This window comes from Telmatherina bonti (assembly GCF_933228915.1).
Source record: "Telmatherina bonti genome assembly, chromosome: 24".
In the NCBI taxonomy this organism is placed as follows: Eukaryota; Metazoa; Chordata; class Actinopteri; order Atheriniformes; family Telmatherinidae; genus Telmatherina; species Telmatherina bonti.
Window position 1 is genome coordinate 3,711,623 of NC_136633.1, and position 13,675 is coordinate 3,725,297.

The 13,675-nt window shown below is 50.1% G+C and overlaps 1 protein-coding gene across 1 annotated transcript in view; it reads left to right on the top strand.

Moving 5' to 3' along the window:
- The window catches only part of LOC306773996 (protein EFR3 homolog B-like), a gene marked incomplete at both ends in the record, with an annotated part of 315,574 nt that overhangs the window by 203,306 nt on the left and 98,593 nt on the right, over positions 1 to 13,675 (top strand). The window lies entirely within an intron of this gene.

Below are 13,675 nucleotides of genomic sequence, written 5' to 3' on the forward strand. Positions count from 1 at the left end.
GTCTGATGTAAGAACGCTCCTTCCTGACCCAGTTCTCATGTAAGAACCGCTCCGTCCCAAACCGGTTCTTATGTAAGAACCGCTCTGCTCCCGAACTGGTTCTTATGTGAGAACCGGTCTGGTCCTGAACCAGTTCTCATGTGAGAACTGGTCTGGTCCTGAACCAATTGTCATGTGAGAACCGTTCTGGTCCTAAACCAGTTCTTATGTGAGAGCCGTTCTGGTCCTGAACCAGTTCTCTTGTAAGAACCGCTCTACTCCTGAACCAGTTCTCTTGTAAGAACCGCTCTGGTCCCGAACCAGTTCTCATGTAAGAACCGCTCTGCTCCCGAACCAGTTCTTATGTAAGAACCGCTCTGGTCCCGAACCGGTTCTTATGTGAGAACCGGTCTGGTCCTGAACCAGTTCTCATGTGAGAACTGGTCTGGTCCTGAACCAGTTCTCATGTGAGAACCGTTCTTGTCCTGAACCAGTTCTTATGTGAGAACCGTTCTGGTCCCGAACCAGTTCTCTTGTAAGAACCGCTCTGCTCCTGAACCAGTTATCATGTAAGAACCGCTCTGCTCCCGAACCGGTTCTTATGTGAGAACCGGTTTGGTCCGTAACCAGTTCTTTTGGTCCTGGACCAGTTCTCATGTGAGAACCGTTCTGGTCCTGAACCAGTTCTTATGTGAGAACCGTTCTGGTCCTGAACCAGTTCTCTTGTAAGAACCGCTCTACTCCTGAACCAGTTCTCTTGTAAGAACCGCTCTGGTCCCGAACCAGTTGTCATGTAAGAACCGCTCTGCTCCCGAACCAGTTCTTATGTAAGAACCGCTCCTTCCTGAACCAGTTCTCATGTAAGAACCGCTCTGCTCCCGAACCAGTTCTTATGTTAGAATCGCTCTGGTCCTGAACCAGGTCTCATGGATGAACCACTCCTTCCTGAACCAGTTCTCATGTAAGAACCGCTCCTTCCCGAACCGGTTCTTATGTAAGAACCGCTCTGCTCCCGAACCGGATCTTATGTGAGAACCGGTCTGGTCCTGAACCAGTTCTCATGTGAGAACTGGTCTGGTCCTGAACCAGTTCTCATGTGAGAACCGTTCTGGTCCTGAACCAGTTCTTATGTGAGAACCGTTCTGGTCCTGAACCAGTTCTCTTGTAAGAACCGCTCTGGTCCTGAACCAGTTCTCATGTAAGAACCGCTCTGCTCCTGAACCAGTTCTCTTGTAAGAACCACTCTGCTCCCGAACCGGTGCTTATGTAAGGACCGCTCTGCTTCCGAACCGGTTCTTAAGTGAGAACCGGTTTGGTCCTGAACCAGTTCCCATGAAAGAACCGCTCTGGTCCCGAACCATTTCTCATGTAAGAACCGCTCTGGTCCGGGACCAGTTCTCATGTAAGAACCGCTCTGCTCCCGAACCAGTTCTTATGTGAGAACCGTTCTGGTCCTGAACCAGTTCTTATGTGAGAACCGTTCTGGTCCTGAACCAGTTCTTATGTAAGAATCGCTCTGGTCCTGAACCAGGTCTCATGTAAGAACGCTCCTTCCTGAACCAGTTCTCATGTAAGAACCGCTCCTTCCCGAACCGGTTTTTATGTAAGAACCGCTCTGCTGCCGAACCGGTTCTTATGTGAGAACCGGTCTGGTCCTGAACCAGTTCTCATGTGAGAACTGGTCTGGTCCTGAACCAGTTCTCATGTGAGAACCGTTCTGGTCCTGAACCAGTTCTTATGTGAGAACCGTTCTGGTCCTGAACCAGTTCTCTTGTAAGAACCGCTCTGCTCCTGAACCATTTATCATGTAAGAACCGCTCTGCTCCTGAACCAGATCTCATGTAAGAACCGCTCTGCTCCCGAACCAGTGCTTATGTGAGAACCTGTTTGGTCCTGAACCAGTTCTTATGGTCCTGAACCAGTTCTCATGTGAGAACCGTTCTGGTCCTGACCCAGTTCTTATGTGAGAACCGTTCTGGTCCCGAACCAGTTCTCATGTAAGAACCGCTCTGGTCTTGAACCAGTTCTCATGAAAGAACTGCTCTGCTCCCGAACCAGTTCTTATGTAAGAACCGCTCCTTCCTGAACCAGTTCTCATGTAAGAACCGCTCTACTCCCGAACCAGTTCTTATGTGAGAATCGCTCTGGTCCTGAACCAGTTTTCATGTAAGAACCGCTCTGGTCTTGAACCAGTTCTCATGAAAGAACCGTCCTGGTCCTGAACCAGTTCTTATGTGAGAACCGTTCTGGTCCTGAACCAGTTCTCTTGTAAGAACCGCTCTGGTCCTGAACCAGTTCTCATGTAAGAACCGCTCTGCTCCTGAACCAGTTCTCTTGTAAGAACCACTCTGCTCCCGAACCGGTTCTTATGTAAGGACCGCTCTTCTTTCGAACCGGTTCTTATGTGAGAACCGTTCTGGTCCTGAACCAGTTCTCATGTGAGAACCGCCCTGGTCCCGAACCAGTTCTCATGAAAGAGCCGCTCTGGTCCCGAACCAGTTCTCATGTAAGAACCGCTCTGGTCCGGAACCAGTTCTCATGTAAGAACCGCTCTGCTCCCGAACCGGTTCTTATGTAAGAACCGATCTGCTCCCGAACCAGTTCTTATGTGAGAATCGCTCTGGTCCTGAACCAGGTCTGATGTAAGAACGCTCCTTCCTGACCCAGTTCTCATGTAAGAACCGCTCCGTCCCAAACCGGTTCTTATGTAAGAACCGCTCTGCTCCCGAACTGGTTCTTATGTGAGAACCGGTCTGGTCCTGAACCAGTTCTCATGTGAGAACTGGTCTGGTCCTGAACCAATTGTCATGTGAGAACCGTTCTGGTCCTAAACCAGTTCTTATGTGAGAGCCGTTCTGGTCCTGAACCAGTTCTCTTGTAAGAACCGCTCTACTCCTGAACCAGTTCTCTTGTAAGAACCGCTCTGGTCCCGAACCAGTTCTCATGTAAGAACCGCTCTGCTCCCGAACCAGTTCTTATGTAAGAACCGCTCTGGTCCCGAACCGGTTCTTATGTGAGAACCGGTCTGGTCCTGAACCAGTTCTCATGTGAGAACTGGTCTGGTCCTGAACCAGTTCTCATGTGAGAACCGTTCTTGTCCTGAACCAGTTCTTATGTGAGAACCGTTCTGGTCCCGAACCAGTTCTCTTGTAAGAACCGCTCTGCTCCTGAACCAGTTATCATGTAAGAACCGCTCTGCTCCCGAACCGGTTCTTATGTGAGAACCGGTTTGGTCCGTAACCAGTTCTTTTGGTCCTGGACCAGTTCTCATGTGAGAACCGTTCTGGTCCTGAACCAGTTCTTATGTGAGAACCGTTCTGGTCCTGAACCAGTTCTCTTGTAAGAACCGCTCTACTCCTGAACCAGTTCTCTTGTAAGAACCGCTCTGGTCCCGAACCAGTTGTCATGTAAGAACCGCTCTGCTCCCGAACCAGTTCTTATGTAAGAACCGCTCCTTCCTGAACCAGTTCTCATGTAAGAACCGCTCTGCTCCCGAACCAGTTCTTATGTTAGAATCGCTCTGGTCCTGAACCAGGTCTCATGGATGAACCACTCCTTCCTGAACCAGTTCTCATGTAAGAACCGCTCCTTCCCGAACCGGTTCTTATGTAAGAACCGCTCTGCTCCCGAACCGGATCTTATGTGAGAACCGGTCTGGTCCTGAACCAGTTCTCATGTGAGAACTGGTCTGGTCCTGAACCAGTTCTCATGTGAGAACCGTTCTGGTCCTGAACCAGTTCTTATGTGAGAACCGTTCTGGTCCTGAACCAGTTCTCTTGTAAGAACCGCTCTGGTCCTGAACCAGTTCTCATGTAAGAACCGCTCTGCTCCTGAACCAGTTCTCTTGTAAGAACCACTCTGCTCCCGAACCGGTGCTTATGTAAGGACCGCTCTGCTTCCGAACCGGTTCTTAAGTGAGAACCGGTTTGGTCCTGAACCAGTTCCCATGAAAGAACCGCTCTGGTCCCGAACCATTTCTCATGTAAGAACCGCTCTGGTCCGGGACCAGTTCTCATGTAAGAACCGCTCTGCTCCCGAACCAGTTCTTATGTAAGAACCGCTCCTTCCTGAACCAGTTCTCATGTAAGAACCGCTCTGCTCCCAAACCAGTTCTCATGTAAAAACCGCTCTGCTCCCTAACCGGTTCTTATGTGAGAACTGGTCTGGTCCTGAACCAGTTCTCATGTGAGAACCGTTCTGGTCCTGAACCAGTTCTTATATGAGAACCGTTCTGGTCCTGAACCAGTTCTCTTGTAAGAACCGCTCTGGTGCTGAACCAGTTCTCATGTGAGAACCTTTCTGGTCCTGAACCAGTTCTTATGTGAGAACCGTTCTGGTCCTGAACCAGTTCTCTTGTAAGAACCGCTCTGGTCCTGAACCAGTTCTCATGTAAGAACCGCTCTGCTCCCGAACCGGTTCTTATGTAAGGACCGCTCTGCTTCCGAACCGGTTCTTAAGTGAGAACCGGTTTGGTCCTGAACCAGTTCTCATGAAAGAACCGCTCTGGTCCCGAACCATTTCTCATGTAAGAACCGCTCTGGTCCGGGACCAGTTCTCATGTAAGAACCGCTCTGCTCCCGAACCAGTTCTTATGTAAGAACCGCTCCTTCCTGAACCAGTTCTCATGTAAGAACCGCTCTGCTCCCAAACCAGTTCTCATGTAAAAACCGCTCTGCTCCCGAACCGGTTCTTATGTGAGAACTGGTCTGGTCCTGAACCAGTTCTCATGTGAGAACCGTTCTGGTCCTGAACCAGTTCTTATGTGAGAACCGTTCTGGTCCTGAACCAGTTCTCTTGTAAGAACCGCTCTGGTCCTGAACCAGTTCTCATGTGAGAACCTTTCTGGTCCTGAACCAGTTCTTATGTGAGAACCGTTCTGGTCCTGAACCAGTTCTCTTGTAAGAACCGCTCTGGTCCTGAACCAGTTCTCATGTAAGAACCGCTCTGCTCCCGAACCAGTTCTTATGTAAGAACCGCTCCTTCCTGAACCAGTTCTCATGTAAGAACCGCTCTGCTCCCAAACCAGTTCTCATGTAAAAACCGCTCTGCTCCCGAACCGGTTCTTATGTAAGAACCGCTCTGGTCCTGATCCAGTTCTCATGTAAGAACCGCTCTGGTCTTGAACCAGTTCTCATGAAAGAACCGTCCTGGTCCTGAACCAGTTCTCATGAAAGAGCCGCTCTGGTCCCGAACCAGTTCTCATGTAAGAACCGCTCTGGTCCGGAACCAGTTCTCATGTAAGAACTGCTCTGCTCCCGAACCGGTTCTTATGTAAGAACCGATCTGCTCCCGAACCAGTTCTTATGTGAGAATCGCTCTGGTCCTGAACCAGGTCTCATGTAAGAACCGCTCTGCTCCTGAACCATTTATCATGTAAGAACCGCTCTGCTCCTGAACCAGATCTCATGTAAGAACCGCTCTGCTCCTGAACCGGTTCTTATGTGAGAACCGTTCTGGTCCTGAACCAGTTCTTATGGTCCTGAACCAGTTCTTATGTGAGAACCGTTCTGGTCCCGAACCAGTTCTCATGTAAGAACCGCTCTGGTCTTGAACCAGTTCTCATGTAAGAACCGCTCCTTCCCGAAACGGTTCTTATGTAAGAACCGCTCTGCTCCCGAACCGCTTCTTATGTAAGAACCGCTCTGGTCCTGATCCAGTTTTCATGTAAGAACCGCTCTGGTCTTGAACCAGTTCTCATGAAAGAACCGTCCTGGTCCTGAACCAGTTCTTATGTGAGAACCGTTCTGGTCCTGAACCAGTTCTCTTGTAAGAACCGCTCTGGTCCTGAACCAGTTCTCATGTAAGAACCGCTCTGCTCCTGAACCAGTTCTCTTGTAAGAACCACTCTGCTCCCGAACCGGTTCTTATGTAAGGACCGCTCTGCTTTCGAACCGGTTCTTATGTGAGAACCGTTCTGGTCCTGAACCAGTTCTCATGTGAGAACCGCCCTGGTCCCGAACCAGTTCTCATGAAAGAGCCGCTCTGGTCCCGAACCAGTTCTCATGTAAGAACCGCTCTGGTCCGGAACCAGTTCTCATGTAAGAACCGCTCTGCTCCCGAACCGGTTCTTATGTAAGAACCGATCTGCTCCCGAACCAGTTCTTATGTGAGAATCGCTCTGGTCCGGAACCAGTTCTCATGTAAGAACCGCTCCTTCCCGAACCGGTTTTTATGTAAGAACCGCTCTGCTGCCGAACCGGTTCTTATGTGAGAACCGGTCTGGTCCTGAACCAGTTCTCATGTGAGAACTGGTCTGGTCCTGAACCAGTTCTCATGTGAGAACCGTTCTGGTCCTGAACCAGTTCTTATGTGAGAACCGTTCTGGTCCTGAACCAGTTCTCTTGTAAGAACCGCTCTGCTCCTGAACCATTTATCATGTAAGAACCGCTCTGCTCCTGAACCAGATCTCATGTAAGAACCGCTCTGCTCCCGAACCGGTGCTTATGTGAGAACCGGTTTGGTCCTGAACCAGTTCTTATGGTCCTGAACCAGTTCTCATGTGAGAACCGTTCTGGTCCTGACCCAGTTCTTATGTGAGAACCGTTCTGGTCCCGAACCAGTTCTCATGTAAGAACCGCTCTGGTCTTGAACCAGTTCTCATGAAAGAACTGCTCTGCTCCCGAACCAGTTCTTATGTAAGAACCGCTCCTTCCTGAACCAGTTCTCATGTAAGAACCGCTCTACTCCCGAACCAGTTCTTATGTGAGAATCGCTCTGGTCCTGAACCAGTTTTCATGTAAGAACCGCTCTGGTCTTGAACCAGTTCTCATGAAAGAACCGTCCTGGTCCTGAACCAGTTCTTATGTGAGAACCGTTCTGGTCCTGAACCAGTTCTCTTGTAAGAACCGCTCTGGTCCTGAACCAGTTCTCATGTAAGAACCGCTCTGCTCCTGAACCAGTTCTCTTGTAAGAACCACTCTGCTCCCGAACCGGTTCTTATGTAAGGACCGCTCTTCTTTCGAACCGGTTCTTATGTGAGAACCGTTCTGGTCCTGAACCAGTTCTCATGTGAGAACCGCCCTGGTCCCGAACCAGTTCTCATGAAAGAGCCGCTCTGGTCCCGAACCAGTTCTCATGTAAGAACCGCTCTGGTCCCGAACCAGTTGTCATGTAAGAACCGCTCTGCTCCCGAACCAGTTCTTATGTAAGAACCGCTCCTTCCTGAACCAGTTCTCATGTAAGAACCGCTCTGCTCCCGAACCAGTTCTTATGTTAGAATCGCTCTGGTCCTGAACCAGGTCTCATGGATGAACCACTCCTTCCTGAACCAGTTCTCATGTAAGAACCGCTCCTTCCCGAACCGGTTCTTATGTAAGAACCGCTCTGCTCCCGAACCGGATCTTATGTGAGAACCGGTCTGGTCCTGAACCAGTTCTCATGTGAGAACTGGTCTGGTCCTGAACCAGTTCTCATGTGAGAACCGTTCTGGTCCTGAACCAGTTCTTATGTGAGAACCGTTCTGGTCCTGAACCAGTTCTCTTGTAAGAACCGCTCTGGTCCTGAACCAGTTCTCATGTAAGAACCGCTCTGCTCCCGAACCGGTTCTTATGTAAGGACCGCTCTGCTTCCGAACCGGTTCTTAAGTGAGAACCGGTTTGGTCCTGAACCAGTTCTCATGAAAGAACCGCTCTGGTCCCGAACCATTTCTCATGTAAGAACCGCTCTGGTCCGGGACCAGTTCTCATGTAAGAACCGCTCTGCTCCCGAACCAGTTCTTATGTAAGAACCGCTCCTTCCTGAACCAGTTCTCATGTAAGAACCGCTCTGCTCCCAAACCAGTTCTCATGTAAAAACCGCTCTGCTCCCGAACCGGTTCTTATGTGAGAACTGGTCTGGTCCTGAACCAGTTCTCATGTGAGAACCGTTCTGGTCCTGAACCAGTTCTTATGTGAGAACCGTTCTGGTCCTGAACCAGTTCTCTTGTAAGAACCGCTCTGGTCCTGAACCAGTTCTCATGTGAGAACCTTTCTGGTCCTGAACCAGTTCTTATGTGAGAACCGTTCTGGTCCTGAACCAGTTCTCTTGTAAGAACCGCTCTGGTCCTGAACCAGTTCTCATGTAAGAACCGCTCTGCTCCCGAACCAGTTCTTATGTAAGAACCGCTCCTTCCTGAACCAGTTCTCATGTAAGAACCGCTCTGCTCCCAAACCAGTTCTCATGTAAAAACCGCTCTGCTCCCGAACCGGTTCTTATGTAAGAACCGCTCTGGTCCTGATCCAGTTCTCATGTAAGAACCGCTCTGGTCTTGAACCAGTTCTCATGAAAGAACCGTCCTGGTCCTGAACCAGTTCTCATGAAAGAGCCGCTCTGGTCCCGAACCAGTTCTCATGTAAGAACCGCTCTGGTCCGGAACCAGTTCTCATGTAAGAACTGCTCTGCTCCCGAACCGGTTCTTATGTAAGAACCGATCTGCTCCCGAACCAGTTCTTATGTGAGAATCGCTCTGGTCCTGAACCAGGTCTCATGTAAGAACCGCTCTGCTCCTGAACCATTTATCATGTAAGAACCGCTCTGCTCCTGAACCAGATCTCATGTAAGAACCGCTCTGCTCCTGAACCGGTTCTTATGTGAGAACCGTTCTGGTCCTGAACCAGTTCTTATGGTCCTGAACCAGTTCTTATGTGAGAACCGTTCTGGTCCCGAACCAGTTCTCATGTAAGAACCGCTCTGGTCTTGAACCAGTTCTCATGTAAGAACCGCTCCTTCCCGAAACGGTTCTTATGTAAGAACCGCTCTGCTCCCGAACCGCTTCTTATGTAAGAACCGCTCTGGTCCTGATCCAGTTTTCATGTAAGAACCGCTCTGGTCTTGAACCAGTTCTCATGAAAGAACCGTCCTGGTCCTGAACCAGTTCTTATGTGAGAACCGTTCTGGTCCTGAACCAGTTCTCTTGTAAGAACCGCTCTGGTCCTGAACCAGTTCTCATGTAAGAACCGCTCTGCTCCTGAACCAGTTCTCTTGTAAGAACCACTCTGCTCCCGAACCGGTTCTTATGTAAGGACCGCTCTGCTTTCGAACCGGTTCTTATGTGAGAACCGTTCTGGTCCTGAACCAGTTCTCATGTGAGAACCGCCCTGGTCCCGAACCAGTTCTCATGAAAGAGCCGCTCTGGTCCCGAACCAGTTCTCATGTAAGAACCGCTCTGGTCCGGAACCAGTTCTCATGTAAGAACCGCTCTGCTCCCGAACCGGTTCTTATGTAAGAACCGATCTGCTCCCGAACCAGTTCTTATGTGAGAATCGCTCTGGTCCGGAACCAGTTCTCATGTAAGAACCGCTCCTTCCCGAACCGGTTTTTATGTAAGAACCGCTCTGCTGCCGAACCGGTTCTTATGTGAGAACCGGTCTGGTCCTGAACCAGTTCTCATGTGAGAACTGGTCTGGTCCTGAACCAGTTCTCATGTGAGAACCGTTCTGGTCCTGAACCAGTTCTTATGTGAGAACCGTTCTGGTCCTGAACCAGTTCTCTTGTAAGAACCGCTCTGCTCCTGAACCATTTATCATGTAAGAACCGCTCTGCTCCTGAACCAGATCTCATGTAAGAACCGCTCTGCTCCCGAACCGGTGCTTATGTGAGAACCGGTTTGGTCCTGAACCAGTTCTTATGGTCCTGAACCAGTTCTCATGTGAGAACCGTTCTGGTCCTGACCCAGTTCTTATGTGAGAACCGTTCTGGTCCCGAACCAGTTCTCATGTAAGAACCGCTCTGGTCTTGAACCAGTTCTCATGAAAGAACTGCTCTGCTCCCGAACCAGTTCTTATGTAAGAACCGCTCCTTCCTGAACCAGTTCTCATGTAAGAACCGCTCTACTCCCGAACCAGTTCTTATGTGAGAATCGCTCTGGTCCTGAACCAGTTTTCATGTAAGAACCGCTCTGGTCTTGAACCAGTTCTCATGAAAGAACCGTCCTGGTCCTGAACCAGTTCTTATGTGAGAACCGTTCTGGTCCTGAACCAGTTCTCTTGTAAGAACCGCTCTGGTCCTGAACCAGTTCTCATGTAAGAACCGCTCTGCTCCTGAACCAGTTCTCTTGTAAGAACCACTCTGCTCCCGAACCGGTTCTTATGTAAGGACCGCTCTTCTTTCGAACCGGTTCTTATGTGAGAACCGTTCTGGTCCTGAACCAGTTCTCATGTGAGAACCGCCCTGGTCCCGAACCAGTTCTCATGAAAGAGCCGCTCTGGTCCCGAACCAGTTCTCATGTAAGAACCGCTCTGGTCCCGAACCAGTTGTCATGTAAGAACCGCTCTGCTCCCGAACCAGTTCTTATGTAAGAACCGCTCCTTCCTGAACCAGTTCTCATGTAAGAACCGCTCTGCTCCCGAACCAGTTCTTATGTTAGAATCGCTCTGGTCCTGAACCAGGTCTCATGGATGAACCACTCCTTCCTGAACCAGTTCTCATGTAAGAACCGCTCCTTCCCGAACCGGTTCTTATGTAAGAACCGCTCTGCTCCCGAACCGGATCTTATGTGAGAACCGGTCTGGTCCTGAACCAGTTCTCATGTGAGAACTGGTCTGGTCCTGAACCAGTTCTCATGTGAGAACCGTTCTGGTCCTGAACCAGTTCTTATGTGAGAACCGTTCTGGTCCTGAACCAGTTCTCTTGTAAGAACCGCTCTGGTCCTGAACCAGTTCTCATGTAAGAACCGCTCTGCTCCCGAACCGGTTCTTATGTAAGGACCGCTCTGCTTCCGAACCGGTTCTTAAGTGAGAACCGGTTTGGTCCTGAACCAGTTCTCATGAAAGAACCGCTCTGGTCCCGAACCATTTCTCATGTAAGAACCGCTCTGGTCCGGGACCAGTTCTCATGTAAGAACCGCTCTGCTCCCGAACCAGTTCTTATGTAAGAACCGCTCCTTCCTGAACCAGTTCTCATGTAAGAACCGCTCTGCTCCCAAACCAGTTCTCATGTAAAAACCGCTCTGCTCCCGAACCGGTTCTTATGTGAGAACTGGTCTGGTCCTGAACCAGTTCTCATGTGAGAACCGTTCTGGTCCTGAACCAGTTCTTATGTGAGAACCGTTCTGGTCCTGAACCAGTTCTCTTGTAAGAACCGCTCTGGTCCTGAACCAGTTCTCATGTGAGAACCTTTCTGGTCCTGAACCAGTTCTTATGTGAGAACCGTTCTGGTCCTGAACCAGTTCTCTTGTAAGAACCGCTCTGGTCCTGAACCAGTTCTCATGTAAGAACCGCTCTGCTCCCGAACCAGTTCTTATGTAAGAACCGCTCCTTCCTGAACCAGTTCTCATGTAAGAACCGCTCTGCTCCCAAACCAGTTCTCATGTAAAAACCGCTCTGCTCCCGAACCGGTTCTTATGTAAGAACCGCTCTGGTCCTGATCCAGTTCTCATGTAAGAACCGCTCTGGTCTTGAACCAGTTCTCATGAAAGAACCGTCCTGGTCCTGAACCAGTTCTCATGAAAGAGCCGCTCTGGTCCCGAACCAGTTCTCATGTAAGAACCGCTCTGGTCCGGAACCAGTTCTCATGTAAGAACTGCTCTGCTCCCGAACCGGTTCTTATGTAAGAACCGATCTGCTCCCGAACCAGTTCTTATGTGAGAATCGCTCTGGTCCTGAACCAGGTCTCATGTAAGAACCGCTCTGCTCCTGAACCATTTATCATGTAAGAACCGCTCTGCTCCTGAACCAGATCTCATGTAAGAACCGCTCTGCTCCTGAACCGGTTCTTATGTGAGAACCGTTCTGGTCCTGAACCAGTTCTTATGGTCCTGAACCAGTTCTTATGTGAGAACCGTTCTGGTCCCGAACCAGTTCTCATGTAAGAACCGCTCTGGTCTTGAACCAGTTCTCATGTAAGAACCGCTCCTTCCCGAAACGGTTCTTATGTAAGAACCGCTCTGCTCCCGAACCGCTTCTTATGTAAGAACCGCTCTGGTCCTGATCCAGTTTTCATGTAAGAACCGCTCTGGTCTTGAACCAGTTCTCATGAAAGAACCGTCCTGGTCCTGAACCAGTTCTTATGTGAGAACCGTTCTGGTCCTGAACCAGTTCTCTTGTAAGAACCGCTCTGGTCCTGAACCAGTTCTCATGTAAGAACCGCTCTGCTCCTGAACCAGTTCTCTTGTAAGAACCACTCTGCTCCCGAACCGGTTCTTATGTAAGGACCGCTCTGCTTTCGAACCGGTTCTTATGTGAGAACCGTTCTGGTCCTGAACCAGTTCTCATGTGAGAACCGCCCTGGTCCCGAACCAGTTCTCATGAAAGAGCCGCTCTGGTCCCGAACCAGTTCTCATGTAAGAACCGCTCTGGTCCGGAACCAGTTCTCATGTAAGAACCGCTCTGCTCCCGAACCGGTTCTTATGTAAGAACCGATCTGCTCCCGAACCAGTTCTTATGTGAGAATCGCTCTGGTCCGGAACCAGTTCTCATGTAAGAACCGCTCCTTCCCGAACCGGTTTTTATGTAAGAACCGCTCTGCTGCCGAACCGGTTCTTATGTGAGAACCGGTCTGGTCCTGAACCAGTTCTCATGTGAGAACTGGTCTGGTCCTGAACCAGTTCTCATGTGAGAACCGTTCTGGTCCTGAACCAGTTCTTATGTGAGAACCGTTCTGGTCCTGAACCAGTTCTCTTGTAAGAACCGCTCTGCTCCTGAACCATTTATCATGTAAGAACCGCTCTGCTCCTGAACCAGATCTCATGTAAGAACCGCTCTGCTCCCGAACCGGTGCTTATGTGAGAACCGGTTTGGTCCTGAACCAGTTCTTATGGTCCTGAACCAGTTCTCATGTGAGAACCGTTCTGGTCCTGACCCAGTTCTTATGTGAGAACCGTTCTGGTCCCGAACCAGTTCTCATGTAAGAACCGCTCTGGTCTTGAACCAGTTCTCATGAAAGAACTGCTCTGCTCCCGAACCAGTTCTTATGTAAGAACCGCTCCTTCCTGAACCAGTTCTCATGTAAGAACCGCTCTACTCCCGAACCAGTTCTTATGTGAGAATCGCTCTGGTCCTGAACCAGTTTTCATGTAAGAACCGCTCTGGTCTTGAACCAGTTCTCATGAAAGAACCGTCCTGGTCCTGAACCAGTTCTTATGTGAGAACCGTTCTGGTCCTGAACCAGTTCTCTTGTAAGAACCGCTCTGGTCCTGAACCAGTTCTCATGTAAGAACCGCTCTGCTCCCGAACCAGTTCTCTTGTAAGAACCACTCTGCTCCCGAACCGGTTCTTATGTAAGGACCGCTCTTCTTTCGAACCGGTTCTTATGTGAGAACCGTTCTGGTCCTGAACCAGTTCTCATGTGAGAACCGCCCTGGTCCCGAACCAGTTCTCATGAAAGAGCCGCTCTGGTCCCGAACCAGTTCTCATGTAAGAACCGCTCTGGTCCCGAACCAGTTGTCATGTAAGAACCGCTCTGCTCCCGAACCAGTTCTTATGTAAGAACCGCTCCTTCCTGAACCAGTTCTCATGTAAGAACCGCTCTGCTCCCGAACCAGTTCTTATGTTAGAATCGCTCTGGTCCTGAACCAGGTCTCATGGATGAACCACTCCTTCCTGAACCAGTTCTCATGTAAGAACCGCTCCTTCCCGAACCGGTTCTTATGTAAGAACCGCTCTGCTCCCGAACCGGATCTTATGTGAGAACCGGTCTGGTCCTGAACCAGTTCTCATGTGAGAACTGGTCTGGTCCTGAACCAGTTCTCATGTGAGAACCGTTCTGGTCCTGAACCAGTTCT